Source organism: Rhipicephalus microplus, chromosome 7 (genome assembly GCF_043290135.1).
Source record: "Rhipicephalus microplus isolate Deutch F79 chromosome 7, USDA_Rmic, whole genome shotgun sequence".
In the NCBI taxonomy this organism is placed as follows: Eukaryota; Metazoa; Arthropoda; class Arachnida; order Ixodida; family Ixodidae; genus Rhipicephalus; species Rhipicephalus microplus.
Genome location: NC_134706.1, coordinates 74,316,521 through 74,329,684, shown reverse-complemented (window position 1 = coordinate 74,329,684; position 13,164 = coordinate 74,316,521). Strand labels below are relative to the sequence as shown.

At 45.2% G+C, this 13,164-nt stretch overlaps 1 long non-coding RNA gene across 1 annotated transcript; it reads right to left on the bottom strand.

Annotated features, from left to right (window-relative positions):
- Positions 1-1,310: 1,310 nt before the first annotated feature.
- LOC142767506 (uncharacterized) lies at positions 1,311-5,142 on the bottom strand. Its single transcript, XR_012884933.1, has 2 exons — positions 4,678-5,142; positions 1,311-1,565 (listed from the first exon to the last, which is right to left on the bottom strand). It is a non-coding gene; the product is annotated as an uncharacterized LOC142767506 (long non-coding RNA).
- Between the last annotated feature and the right edge of the window lie 8,022 nt (positions 5,143-13,164).

Below are 13,164 nucleotides of genomic sequence, written 5' to 3'. Positions count from 1 at the left end.
CTACCTTTTTTAAAGTGTGTAGCCCATCGATGAACGCTATACAACGTGTTCTAAAGAGACTGTTGCGAGGAGTGACAGAGAGAAACGTAGGAAAAGAAATTCAAAACGAGAAAGACAAAATCAAAAAGAAAGAGTATCAAAAAAGAAAAAAAGAAAGTGCGAAATTGCGAGAAAAAGAACGCAAAACCAAACAGAAAGAAATAGAAAGAAAGGAGATGAGAATGGAATAAGTAGAAATTGACAAGAAAGACAGATAATAAAAAGATGAGAAAAAAAGAAACAAATAGGGCCACCAATGAGCTACGCAATTAGTTCAGGCTTTGCATCACTATGTTCTAAGCTCCCCATTAGCTCCACTGCCTCTTTACCGTTGCGCCTCAAGTGCAACTCACGCTAATTCCTTTCTGGGTTTTTTATTAATCTCCAAGAAGGCACAACCACAGTGAAAAATTTAACTGTTCAGTGGAAATATGCCAGGTGCTGACTGGGATACCACCTACAGGTTTGCCCCTTGTGCGGTTCGGATGTCCATCCAAAGCGCTTCTTTTTCTTACTTCCTGTTGCTTCTCTACGTTTGCGAGCTGCCTCTTCCCGCACCTGTGGCATGCTGTTCATTGTTTCTTAAGCGACGCAAGCAATCTCCTTCATTGAACTGATGCCACTGCGTCCTTGCAGTCCTTCGAGCAGCGGCACAAACATCTCCTCAGATCTTTTTATGTACAGTTTCTCAAACATTGGTGCGCCTACACTCAAATTAGGCCAGTTTCGTGCACCAAAAAAAGGGCTTTGCCCCCCCCCCCACAAAAAAAGAAAACATGTTTACAATTGTTTGCGCAAGGCAGGCCAAAGGGCGCTTTCCTCCTCAAGGAAGGAAAGCACCCCACCCCCATTTTTTTCGTAACTGCAGTACTCGCGCCGTGTGCAAACGACTCCCCCCCCCCCCATTGCCCCATTGCCTACATATGCGAGTTTGTTTCCAAGCGGCGCCGTAACGTGGTGTGGTACACCCTTGCTGACTCAGTAGCCGCGAACTCAAATCCCCTGTTTCCTCTCAATATTCTGAAATTTATTTCTCAACACAATGCTTGCATGCAGATTGTGAATTTAATCACAGGCATGCGCACACTGAAAATATTCTAGCTAAGTCAACCAAAATCCAATTATCATATTGTGCCGAAATCAACTGTTGCTCCCTTTAGGAGTAACCATTGGGAGGAGGGAGTACTAGAGGTTCCTCCACAGTTCCTCCAAAAATGGACGAATGGGTGTGGCAGTTTAGCTACTCCTCTGAAAGAGAAACCTCGAACCCCTCTTCTTCCCTTACTTCTAAGAATTTATTAGCAGCCACCCATTGGCTACGCACTTTCGGTGAGGGAAGTCTTCGCCAGCACCAGTGTTGCTCCAGCGAAAATGCAGCCGTACATTGCCGCAAGGTTCTCGAGGCTGTTCTTTAGGTGGGCGCACACACGATCCCCCGGACCGATGCCTTGCTGTTGGAAACCCACGGCATAGCACTTCATGAGCGCTAATAACTCCGCTCTAGTTGTTTTGATAGAACCTTGAATCTGTGTGGAATCAAATTTCAGGCCCATATTATTCATTGCAGGAGTCGTTCATAATCACTAAAAATACGCTCAAAATAGGCATGCAGAACAACGTTTTATGCCTTTAACGTCGTAACTGCTGGCAGGATGGGTATCTGACATAAATCCGAGCCACTTCTAACCGAAGATGTGCCAGACTTACGTACAAGCAACGGCATATATATAAATTTTTCTTAAAGGTAAACATATATACAGATCTGTCTGGCTGGGTATAATTATACGAATAATCAGACTGTCCTTACACTTAGTTTACAGTTTTTAGGAATGAAAACTGACCCTACGCTTTGAGACCCCTTCGGTCTCTTCCTCAGAGATTGCTTGTCCAGCCAGTTGCAAAGCTAGCAAGTTTTCTTAGCGGTTGTCCCTCTCTAGTCTTGCTTTCAGTCAATGGCGAGTTTTTTCAATGTGTACATGACCACAGACAAGCCCAATTTAGTGTACAAGTCACTTTGTTCATGGCACATACGGTTAAGTGTGCTTTACGGTAAAGATTTTTTGGTCATCTTTTTTTTTTCACCGACCTCTCTTTAGCTATACTACCAATGCTATTCATTTTTAGGAGCAGAGTAAACAACATAACACTTGATGTAGAGTTCAAAACAAGCTGGCGAAAAAACATCACGTGCGACACAAAATAAAAAAACAAGGCTGCACAGCATACGCCACCGTTTGTACGAGGCATAACTTTAGTATACAGGTTTAGTTTTTCCTGTGTTGATGTGTACATTGAAAAAAAAGGCCGTTGTTTCAATGTAAGGTCCGAACACCAGCGTTCGCTATAAGGCAACGCGTATTCACATGTGGCCTGTCACCATGCATAACGCAGATGCACCCCAAATTTTTGTGATAACATTTGTTTTTTCAGGCATAAAAATCAGACTACAAGAGACATTGTTTAGTCTCATCAATATAAGGGGCCCTGAAACACTTTTTCGAGCAACCACGGAACAAATTCATCGGAAGAGCTCATTGCCTTACGAATTCAACGGCACAAAAATTTTAAGAATTCGTTCAGTGCGAGTGTACTTACAAAGATTTGTCGCTTACTGCAATTACATTATCTCTTCTCTCGTCACGACGAAATTACTAGAAGCTAAGCAGAGAGTGATGGAAAGGAAAAAAAAAACCACGTTACTCGCGCCTTCTGGTTTTAAACACTTTTTTCTTCTTTTTTTTTGAATGCGTGGCTGTCTCAGGGTGATCGCGCACGCGCGTGGACAAGTCGTGGCTTCCCGCGGCGACCTCTGTAATGACCGAGTGCGCCGTGTTCAAATCAGCCAATGGCTCATAGATGAGCTTACCGGGCTTAAAGCCATGATTTGTAGAGAGAAGAGAAAGCTATATTTGTAGCCGACTCTTAGCATTTATTGTAGATTACAGGCCATGGGGTGCGCTATAATATTCGGCTCGTGTGTTGCCGGGAGCCTCTACTACCGATGGGCGGCGTTTTTTTGACCACGCTCCAAAAGTGTTGCAGGGCCCCTTTAACAAAAAAAAAAGGCAATCAATGCAAAAGCACGATCTCAGTAGCAATGAATGACTATGAATTTTTTGTTCAATCATTTCAGCCCTTAGTACAATGCGCGCATGTTAAAACTTTTTTTCGAGCTGTTTCTGATCTTTGTTGGAACACGTCTTTCTGTATTTTGTTTGACTATCAATCAAGTATGACCATGCGACATTTGTTCGTGGTTTAAATTTTGTGCGTTCTTTCAAATAAAGTTATTCGTGAGAAGGCCTTGCGCAATATTTGTTGCGCCCTCTTTTTTTTTAGCTGCCCATTTAAAAAATACATAACCACGTTTAACTTGCCCCAAGCGTCAATTCTAAGATAGCATTCTTGCGATTCTGCACCTACCACCACCGTATCAACGTAATCCCTGATGACTCGTATCTTTTTTTTTTACCACCAAACGACACTGCGGATCAGCTGCGCAACTCAAGGTATTTCTCGTCGATGAACTTCATGACAGGTTACTGGCAAACTGAAAGTCACACAGACAGATTGAGAAGGAACTGTGATGGCAACACTAGATATCCTATTTGAGCTTAAGGTCATGTCATTCGCTATTTCTTCAGCGCCTCCCATTTTCGTACGCACTGCATCAGTACAACGCACTAATCGATGCCACACAGGTAGGCATGAACTACCATTTTTGTCTGGTCTACTCAAGACATCGTCGTTTTTTCAGAAAATTCCGACTACTACATAAAGCGTCTTCAGATGACGTTACAGGCCATAAATCTGCGGTTCTTACCGTGAACAGAAGGAAACGTCATTCCACACACGAAAGCTGCTCTCCCTAGGATATGCTTTCAGTCAGTTTAAAATTTGGCCGAATCCACAGACTTCATGCATCGCGAACTTCCCTACACTAAGCAAAACTAGAAGCTAAAAGCCACGATTACATGGACGTACTGATGGAAATTGTGCATAAACATTTAGATATACTAAACACTTCTTGTGAGAAGTCCCACAGATAGAAAAAAAATGAGGAGCTTGAACAACACCTCCAGTCACCACATGTTCTTCCTCACTGCGACAAAGCCGGAACCAAAACTCCCGCCCACGCAAGCAATGTATCACTCTGGCAATCAAAACAATGCGTGTTAGTTTTATATTGTACTCTACCACAAATTATTGTGACATTCATGTACAGAAAATAAATAGACAGCTTAGCGATTGACGTATGGAATCCCACTTGTCTGAAGCGGCCAGCTGAGCCGTTTCAGCTGCCGTTTTCTGCTGAATTTTCCAAAGAATGCCGCCGTATATTATGCCTAACATAATTATGCTGAATACTAAGTCCTTTAACTCAAGTGCGAACGGAAGCGTGTAGCGAACGTGAGATAGCAGCGGTCGGGAAAAACAGCGTCCACAGGCATGCGCTCCGCGGCTCTAGACAAGTGCGATTCTGTCCGTACGCAGCACTGCTACACATCAACATCTTTCTTCAAGACTGTGGCGAAACTTCGGTCCGATGTTCCCGAAAATGCACAGCGTGAAGTATTGAAAGCTACCGTTCACCAGGCCTTGCAATGCAGCGTGAAAAGATACAATGAAATAACTCACAAATGCCACCCGTTCCGGATTTCTGGATAGAGCTTCCTCGATGACCGTGTAGGCTGAACAAGAAGGAATATCCGCGCTGGGAAAAGGAGAGTACACGACTCCGTCTTGCATGCGGGCTTTCATCGTGAGTTAGCGCTTGCACGAATTCTGCAATACTACACCTGTATTCTGGAACGTTCGTGTGCACAATGCTTTACCTTCCCCTGAGAAAGTTGATGGGAGCTCCGTCTCTAGGCAGAGCTAGCCACTGCATATCAGCGATAGTCTGCAGCGATTCTTGAGAAGCAAAGCGTCATTTTCAGTCGAACAACGGCGCAGAGCTTAGCTCTGTGAAGCGAAGGACGGAATTTGACGCGAGGAGCTTTCATGAACACGGGGGAGAGTGAATCGACAGACACTGAAGGCAAAAGAACGAAGCCCGGTGGCGAGAAGAAATACAAACAGCAGTTATTTGGGTTCGCGACGCCCTCACGGCGGAACTAAACTTCAGACTCTGCTTTCATGTCTCGCTTGTGTAGGCTACAGCGATAACACGCCACCCCAACAAAACTGAGTCCTTTATCGCGGTTTGGACATGGATTGCTCTCCTTCAGTCAGCCTTATCGAAGGCACTTCGCAACGCCGTTTTACTGAAATAAAGGAAAGGTTTCCGTCTGCCAACAAGTGGTTGGTGTACAGCCAAAAGACCGCTTTATTGCTCCTCAATCTGAGTTTTTTCGCTGCTAATGCTTCAACTCTGTTAGAAATAGAACTTCTAAAATGTAAATTCGCATAGAAACGTACACCTAGCAGTGGCGAATTATTGCTTCATTCATGCAGGGGCGTGAACGTAAGCGTTTTGTTTAGAAGAAATACAAATCACGAGATTGAATTAAAAGTAATTTTTTACAGTGGGGCCCTGGTATAGGGGCACCACCCTGCCGCACAAATTTCGCTCTTCACCCTGTATATTCCTAGGGGCACTGGAGTTCTAGCCTGTCTGGATTATGTACATAATAAAGTTTTCTACACTCTCAAAATTACTGAGTAAAAAGGGCGTCTTTTTGTCCCAGAACAATAATCGTCATCAGGCTCGCGTGCGCTTCCTTTCTTGAAAACTCAGCGCTGGCCACTTTCCTATCGAGAATGCAATATAACCCTGATAATGGGCATGTCGATCGTGACCGGAATGTACCAGGCGCGGGGCGATAGCGCAAGGATGGAACGCAATATAGATGACGATTATTGTTGTGGGACAAAAAGACATCCTTTTTACTCGCTCTTTTTTTAAAGTGTACTACTACTCCTACTACTACTACTTACCAAACAAGCAGTTCATATCCACGCACAGATAAATAAATACGTCTAAAAATCTGAGCGGAGTGGTTGCGTGACGTGGACGTGGAAAGATGCAGATTACTTAAACTCCAGTAAACTAGACCAACGTCAGCACGTAGTCTGACAAGCCTATTTCTTCATCTCAGTCTTTTTTAACACTTGCAAGAGCCGCTTATATCACTTTACGTTAAAACAATAACTGGTGACAGAGGCAACCTAGGGTGAGCTTAAGCAGACTTTAGAAATATATGCACTATTCGTACTAAAAATTTTTTTACGGCGGCCTACCTGCCAGGTTAGTCTATAGGTAATGGCACTCGACTGCTGACCCGAATGTGGTGGGATCTAATCCCGGCCACGGCGGCTGCATTTTAGATAGAGGCGAGAATGGTTTTCGCCCGTGTACGTAGCTCTAGGTGCATGTTAAAGAACCCCAAGTGGTCGAAATTTCCTGAGCCCTTCACTATACGGCATGCCTAATAATAATATCGAGGTTTTGGGACACAAAACACAAATTAGTAATATATTGTTATTATTATTATTATATTATTATAAATCTAGCGGTTATAACCGCTGACATGAAGCTCACGTGATCGAATCCCGGCAGCAACGGCCACATTTTACATCGAGCCGAAACACAGGATACCCGTTCACTTACAACTGTTTGAGAACAAACACCAGGTGGTCGAAAATTCCTGAACCCTCTACCAGAACCTCCTCCATAACGATGTCGTCGTTTTGGGCCGTTAAACTACAACAGCTAATTTATGATAAATAGTGCGAGCTTTTCTAGCTCGATCCACGAGAGACCTAAGTTACACGGACGCAAATGCATTCGCTTGAGATAGCTGAGCGGCAAGATTCACCAGCACCTTTTTTTTTCTTTTCAGTCAATTCTTTTGATCTTATTTCACAATGTGTGACCAACTTTCCCGACGAAGCATACATCTGCGTTGATGCTTTGCGTTACAACGAAATTGAGGGATTGTACGTGACTGCAACAACTAGTCTACATAGGAGATATCCTACCTTGACGCATAGCATTCGCACGCGCTCCGTGTCTCTCCCGCACTCACATGTGCGTATCTGGGTATTTAAGTGTGGCTTACGTTTGTAAATCGCATGGTCAGTACCCGCTCACTGCGTGCCCCTGACGGCCGGAAGATGCGCCTCGGTATTCGAATATGCCGGCACAACGACAGGAATGTTATGAAAGCAAATTTCGAAGCAATTCCTCTTAAAAAGAAATTCTTTTATTCGTGCATTCGTGCATTGCCATAACCACTTGCAAAACAAGCTTCCCGCATTCTTTTACGGGAAAACTTGCTTTCTTTGCATAGTTATTTAAAACGAAACAATCGTCTCAGGTGTGTTGAACAACGATAACAGTTTGTTGTAGAAACGGTGTTTTTGAATACAAATAATCAGGGTATATGTGTCGGTTATTCTCACAACACCGGGTTGCTTCTCGCACCACTTTACTTCATTTGACAGTTGTACTCGCGAAAACGAAGGTGTCGCTGGTTTCTGATGTCTCACTGCTCGTGGTGGGAAACTCGAGAGCGGCCCTTCACCCTGTCAACATGACAGTCGGTCCTAGACATTTTGTTTTTTTTGGGCAAGGTGACATGGATAAGGAGCAGAGTGGCATCCACACAAAGGAGTCTAAACCGATTGCGGTTGTTTCAAAGAGGCTCACATGATTTTGTGCTGCAAGTCTGCTGTCTTGGGAGTTGTTACAAAAGTTACTGTTTATAAGCTCTCTTTTACACGAAAGCGGAAACAAACAAAGTTTTTAACATGCATTTTGTACTTGTTCATTTGTTGGGAGCCCTCGTCATGTCTCTGTAAATCTCTGATTTTGTAGCTTTTGCAAACTTTAAATACTAGTATGTTTTTTCATCATATTATTCATATGCTTTTGAGGTATCGCTCTTCAGGGGGGCTCACACTGAAGAAGAGCCACTACAATGAAGTCACCGGTTCGATGCCTTCATCCATCACCTTTTTTCTATGTATTCATTAGAAATACAAAAGATCATGATGCAAATTTCTGCAGTTTCTTTTGCATAAAATCACACAATGGCCACGATAATCACACATATTGGTTGGCTATTCTCATACAAGAACTCAAAGCATGATTACCTCAACTGGTTCATCGGAAATTGCAGAGCATTTTAATGCTTTCTATATTACTCTGTGGAAGAAGCTGTACTCTTTTGAGGAGCTTTATTAAAGTGTTGCTAAAGCTGAACTATTATTACTTCCCGTCACTCCGTGCAACAGTAAGTATCATTGCATTTGCTTACAATGAATACTTCACTATTTCCAACAATAGTCACGAAAAAGAAGAGCATGGTTCAAATAACTATCCCACAACTGTGGTAGAGTCGCTTGATGCTTCGATTGGTGTGACCTTACCCACGTAGGAGTGTTGCCGGCCAGAACCACCGAACTGCTCTCAGAGGCGATGATGTGATATTTTGATTAAGAGTCACTTTACTCTTGGCAAGACAATCATGACACTCTGCTATAGCCTACCGTCTTTGACCCACAAAATTTCACTGTGAGTCTTTATAGTCGTATTCGGGGCAAGACAGAACACTTCAAAAAGAGTCACACGCTATTTATTATGCTGTACTTTGCAGTGCACAGCGCTTTCAGAGTGTTGCGTTCTGTCCTTAGGAGGCAGTACTTTTGCTGCTTCTTGATTTTGTTCAAACGGCCATAATCGACGCCAATGAATGGTAATTGATTATCCTCCATCAAATTGCATATGGGAACGCTCCTCGTACGAACTTTCTTCCCGTGGGTGGCAATAGATTAACTCATAACCGAGTAGTCAGCTTGGGTGTCTACCAAAGCAACGGCTGCGTGGCTGTCAAGAACTATGTTGAGGTGAGAAGTTCGTCGTTAGTCGTGGTGGTTAACTCGTGTTGTCAGCCCCGCCACGGTGGTCTAGTGGCTAAGGTACTCGGCTGCTGACCCGCAGGTCGCGGGTTCAAATCTCGGCTGTGGCGGCTGCATTTCCGATGGAGGCGGAAATGTTGTAGGCCCGTGTACTCAGATTTGGGTGCACGTTAAAGAACCCCAGGTGGTCGAAATTTCCGGAGCCCTCCACTACGGCGTCTCTCATAATCATATGGTGGTTTTGGACGTTAAACCCCACAAATCAACCAACTCGTGTTGTCAGATAACGATCGCTCTTCGCTGCTGCTATCCGTCATTTGGCTGCTGCACTATATACGTGTCATTCACGAGAATTCCGCAACAATCGGACACTGATGACTCACTGTCGCTGCAAGTCAGGACAACAAAGGCGCGTTGTCACTGCCGTCGGACCCAACGTCAGGCGCATGCTGACTTAACATCTTAACTTAACATTTAACTGTCACGAATACGTGACAATGCTGTATAGTGCAGCGCTTGGAAAACACGTTCGATGAAGCAGACCTTAGTGATCTTAGTATGCACACCATCGTCCGCCAAATTGATGTTGAGCTTGCCTGGCGTAACTCGCTGCTGGTGAACAATAATGGGCTGCACTCTGAGTGATTCAAAAAAGCTCGCGACTACGGAGCGTTTCTGGTATGACTCTATCGTGTCAGTATTTTTCATCAGCCGTATCGTAAGCGCGTTCTGGTTATTCATCAGTTTAATCTTGTCGGCAATCAGGCTATCACAATTGCGCGGGCTTTTTCTCCTATTTCGGTTGTTCACATGTCCTGTCCTGCGACGTTAGTCACGCGAGGCGACGGTGAACGAGGCCTTGCAGCTCGCAAAGACTGAACCCACGTTATTGACCGTACTCCTGCGGGATGCATGTACATTACATGGGCGCCCATTTAAACTACAGTCAGTACCTGGCACTTCGAAAATCTCAAGGTGTCTGCTGCGGCATCCAACTTGTACGTGCAAAACATCTCTTCGCGAACTTCATCTATCTATCTATCTATCTATCTATCTATCTATCTATCTATCTATCTATCTATCTATCTATCTATCAATCCTTTATTTGTATTTCATTATGAATTCATTCATCTAACTTCATTTCCGTCTCACAAATACTCTATAAAATATTTTGTTGTATAACGAGGAATTATTCTCTCCAATATATATATATATATATAAATAAATAAATAAATAAATAAATATATATATATATATATATATATATATATGTATATATATATATATATATATATATATATATATATATATATATTGTGAGCATTATTCATGCGCGTCATCGTGTCATATGTACATACTCATCATCATCAGTCTGACCTGTGTTGTGGGGCAGACGCTCGGCAAGTAAAAGAAGTGTCCGCAGCAAAAACGTTACCTTCCAAGTGGTGGAGAGTGCTTTCCGGTCCCCTGGTCCTCTCCCTGCAGCGCTTCTTCATTATCTTCGACTGCCAACCATCCATGGAGCTCCGGTCGGGTCGCCGTTTGCGCAGTCAGCCCACGGTCATGTCGCAAGACGAGCACAACAACAACACGGCTCCATCCACCCCGCCTACACCCCTGGGCATGCCTTCATGGACCGTCAACGCCCCTCAAAAAGATCCCCCGATGTTCGCTGGCCTTCGCGGTGAAGACGTTGAAGACTGGTTGGATAAGTACGACCGTGTGAGTGCGCCTAACTATTGGCATGATTCTGTGAAGCTGTCCCGCGTACCGTTCTATCTGACGGGGGTCGCTAAGACATGGTTTCTCAACCATCAGCTGGATTTCCCCGACTGGCCTACCTTTAAGCAGCAGCTCCATCAGATATTTTCCAACCCTTCTGTACGTGCAGACATCGCCAAACGGAAGCTGGCTGAACGTGTCCAGCACTCCGGCGAGTCCTATACTTCGTACTTTGAAGATGTCCTCGCCCTATGCCGTCGCGTCGACAGCTCGATGGCGGAACATGACCGCGTTCGCCACCTGCTCAAGGGCATAGGCGCAGTCGCATTTAACGCTTTGGTGGCAAAGAACCCTACCACGGTCACGGATATCATCAGTACGTTTCAGCGACTTGACGACCTTCAACTTATACGTTTACAACCTGACACAGGAGATCTCAGGCCAACGCATGACAATGAGCTCCGTGCGTTGATACGGTCCATGATCCGCGAGGAGCTGCAATTTCAGGCCACCTCGTCGTCTTGTGAGCTCCGCATAACACCTTCTGCGGGCAGCCTCCTCAACATCGTCAGGAAGGAACTGGCATCCATGACGTATGAGCAAGTTCCGAGCTCGCATACCACTCCAAAGCCGACATACGCTCAGGTGGTTGCAGCGTCACCTTCTCAGCAATCGTCGCAGTATGTGTCAACTATGCAGTCCTCCCTAAATGCCCTCGCCCCAAGGGCACCGCCTCCTTATTTCCATGCCTGGCGCCCATCTCGACCGATTTGCTATTATTGCGGAATACGTGGCCACATTTCACGGTTCTGTCGTCGACGTCAACAAGACGAAAGGCGGGGTTATGGTGACTACGATAGGGATGAGTTTGCATCTGCTCCACAACATCGCTACCCATACCAACTGTACCAACGCCGCCCACCATCCCCACAGCACTTCGATGCAGCCAGTACCTTCCACTCCTCGCGCCGACGTTCCCCGTCACCTATGCGCCGTTCCTCGTCACCACTTCGTCCGGCTACCACGGCGTCTGATCATCGCCCGGAAAACTAAACAGTGCAGCTTCAGGAGGTAAAGCTGCATTTGGCGGACTGCATCGAACTCCTCCGGAACGCCCTTCAAATGTACTTTCAGTATGTGTTGAGGGTATATGAACTGAAGCCTTGGTGGACACAGGTGCATCGCTCTCAGTTATTAGTGTGGACTTGTGTTCCCGTTTGTGCAAAGTGAAGACGCCATATGATGGCCCTCCCCTTCGCTGTGCTAATGCGGTTTTCGTTCAGCCTTCTGGTGTTTGCACAGCACGAGTTTTTATTGAGGGCATCCTTCATCATATACAGTTCCTCGTTCTGTCATCGTGTACTAATGCATTCATTTTAGGGTGGGGCTTTCTCTCCTCAGCTTCAGCCGCGATACCTTGCCGTCAGAGGGTCATTCGCATGTCAGATACTGCGCTTTCTTCCGATAAAGATGCTCATAGCCAGCGCTTCGTCACCGCTGATGACTGTTTTATTCCTCCAGGTAATGAGCATATTCTGACCCTGACATCAGACAAGATCAGTACTGGTGATGTGTTCCTGGCACCATGTGGACGCTACATCTCTGGTGGGCTTACCTTTGCTCCTAGCCTGGTGCGCTTTCATGATGGCAGAGCATTAGTTACGGCAGTTAACCCTACTTCTTTGCCTGTTGCACTGCCCCAGGGCACCAGTGTGGTTTGCTTCACAGATACCAGACCACATTCTTTGGTGCCCCTTCACGCAGACGCGCCATCGTTTTCTACGAGTAATGATGACGATGCTACAACGGCTGCTTTAACAGCAACAATAAATCCTGATCTCACGTCAGCGCAAAAGCAAGAACTTTTGGGTATCCTTCAAAAACACAGTGCTTCATTTGATGTCAACTCCAAGCTTTTGGGTCGCACTTCCGTCGCCGTACATCGAACTGAAACGGAAGGCAATACAATTGTACGCTGCCGCCCATATCGAGTGTCATCCACAGAGCGGAAAATAATCGAGAACAACGTTGCTGATATGCTCAAACGAGATCTTATCCGGCCTTCGTCCAGCCCATAGTCATCACCTGTAGTGCTAGTCCAAAAGAAGGATGGTTCGGTGCGATTCTGCGTCGATTATCGAGCACTTAATAAGATCACGCGCCAAGACGTGTACCCGATCCCACGAGTCGACGACGCACTTGACTCTCTGCAAGGCGCTGAATTTTTCTGCAGCCTCGATCTACGGTCTGGTTATTAGCAAGTACCTATGTACGAAGCGGACAAAGAAAAAACTGCCTTTGCAACACCAGACGGGCTGTACGAATTCAACGTCATGCCATTCGGTTTATGTAACGCTCCTGCCACGTTTGAACGCATGATGGACACAGTTCTACGCGGCCTAAAATGAAAAACATGTCTCTGTTATCTAGATGACATCGTCATTTTCTCCTCTTCTTTTCGTCAGCATCTTGATCGTTTAGACGAAGTTTTGACGTGTATTTTTAATGCTGGACTTCAGCTAAACACAAAGAAATGCC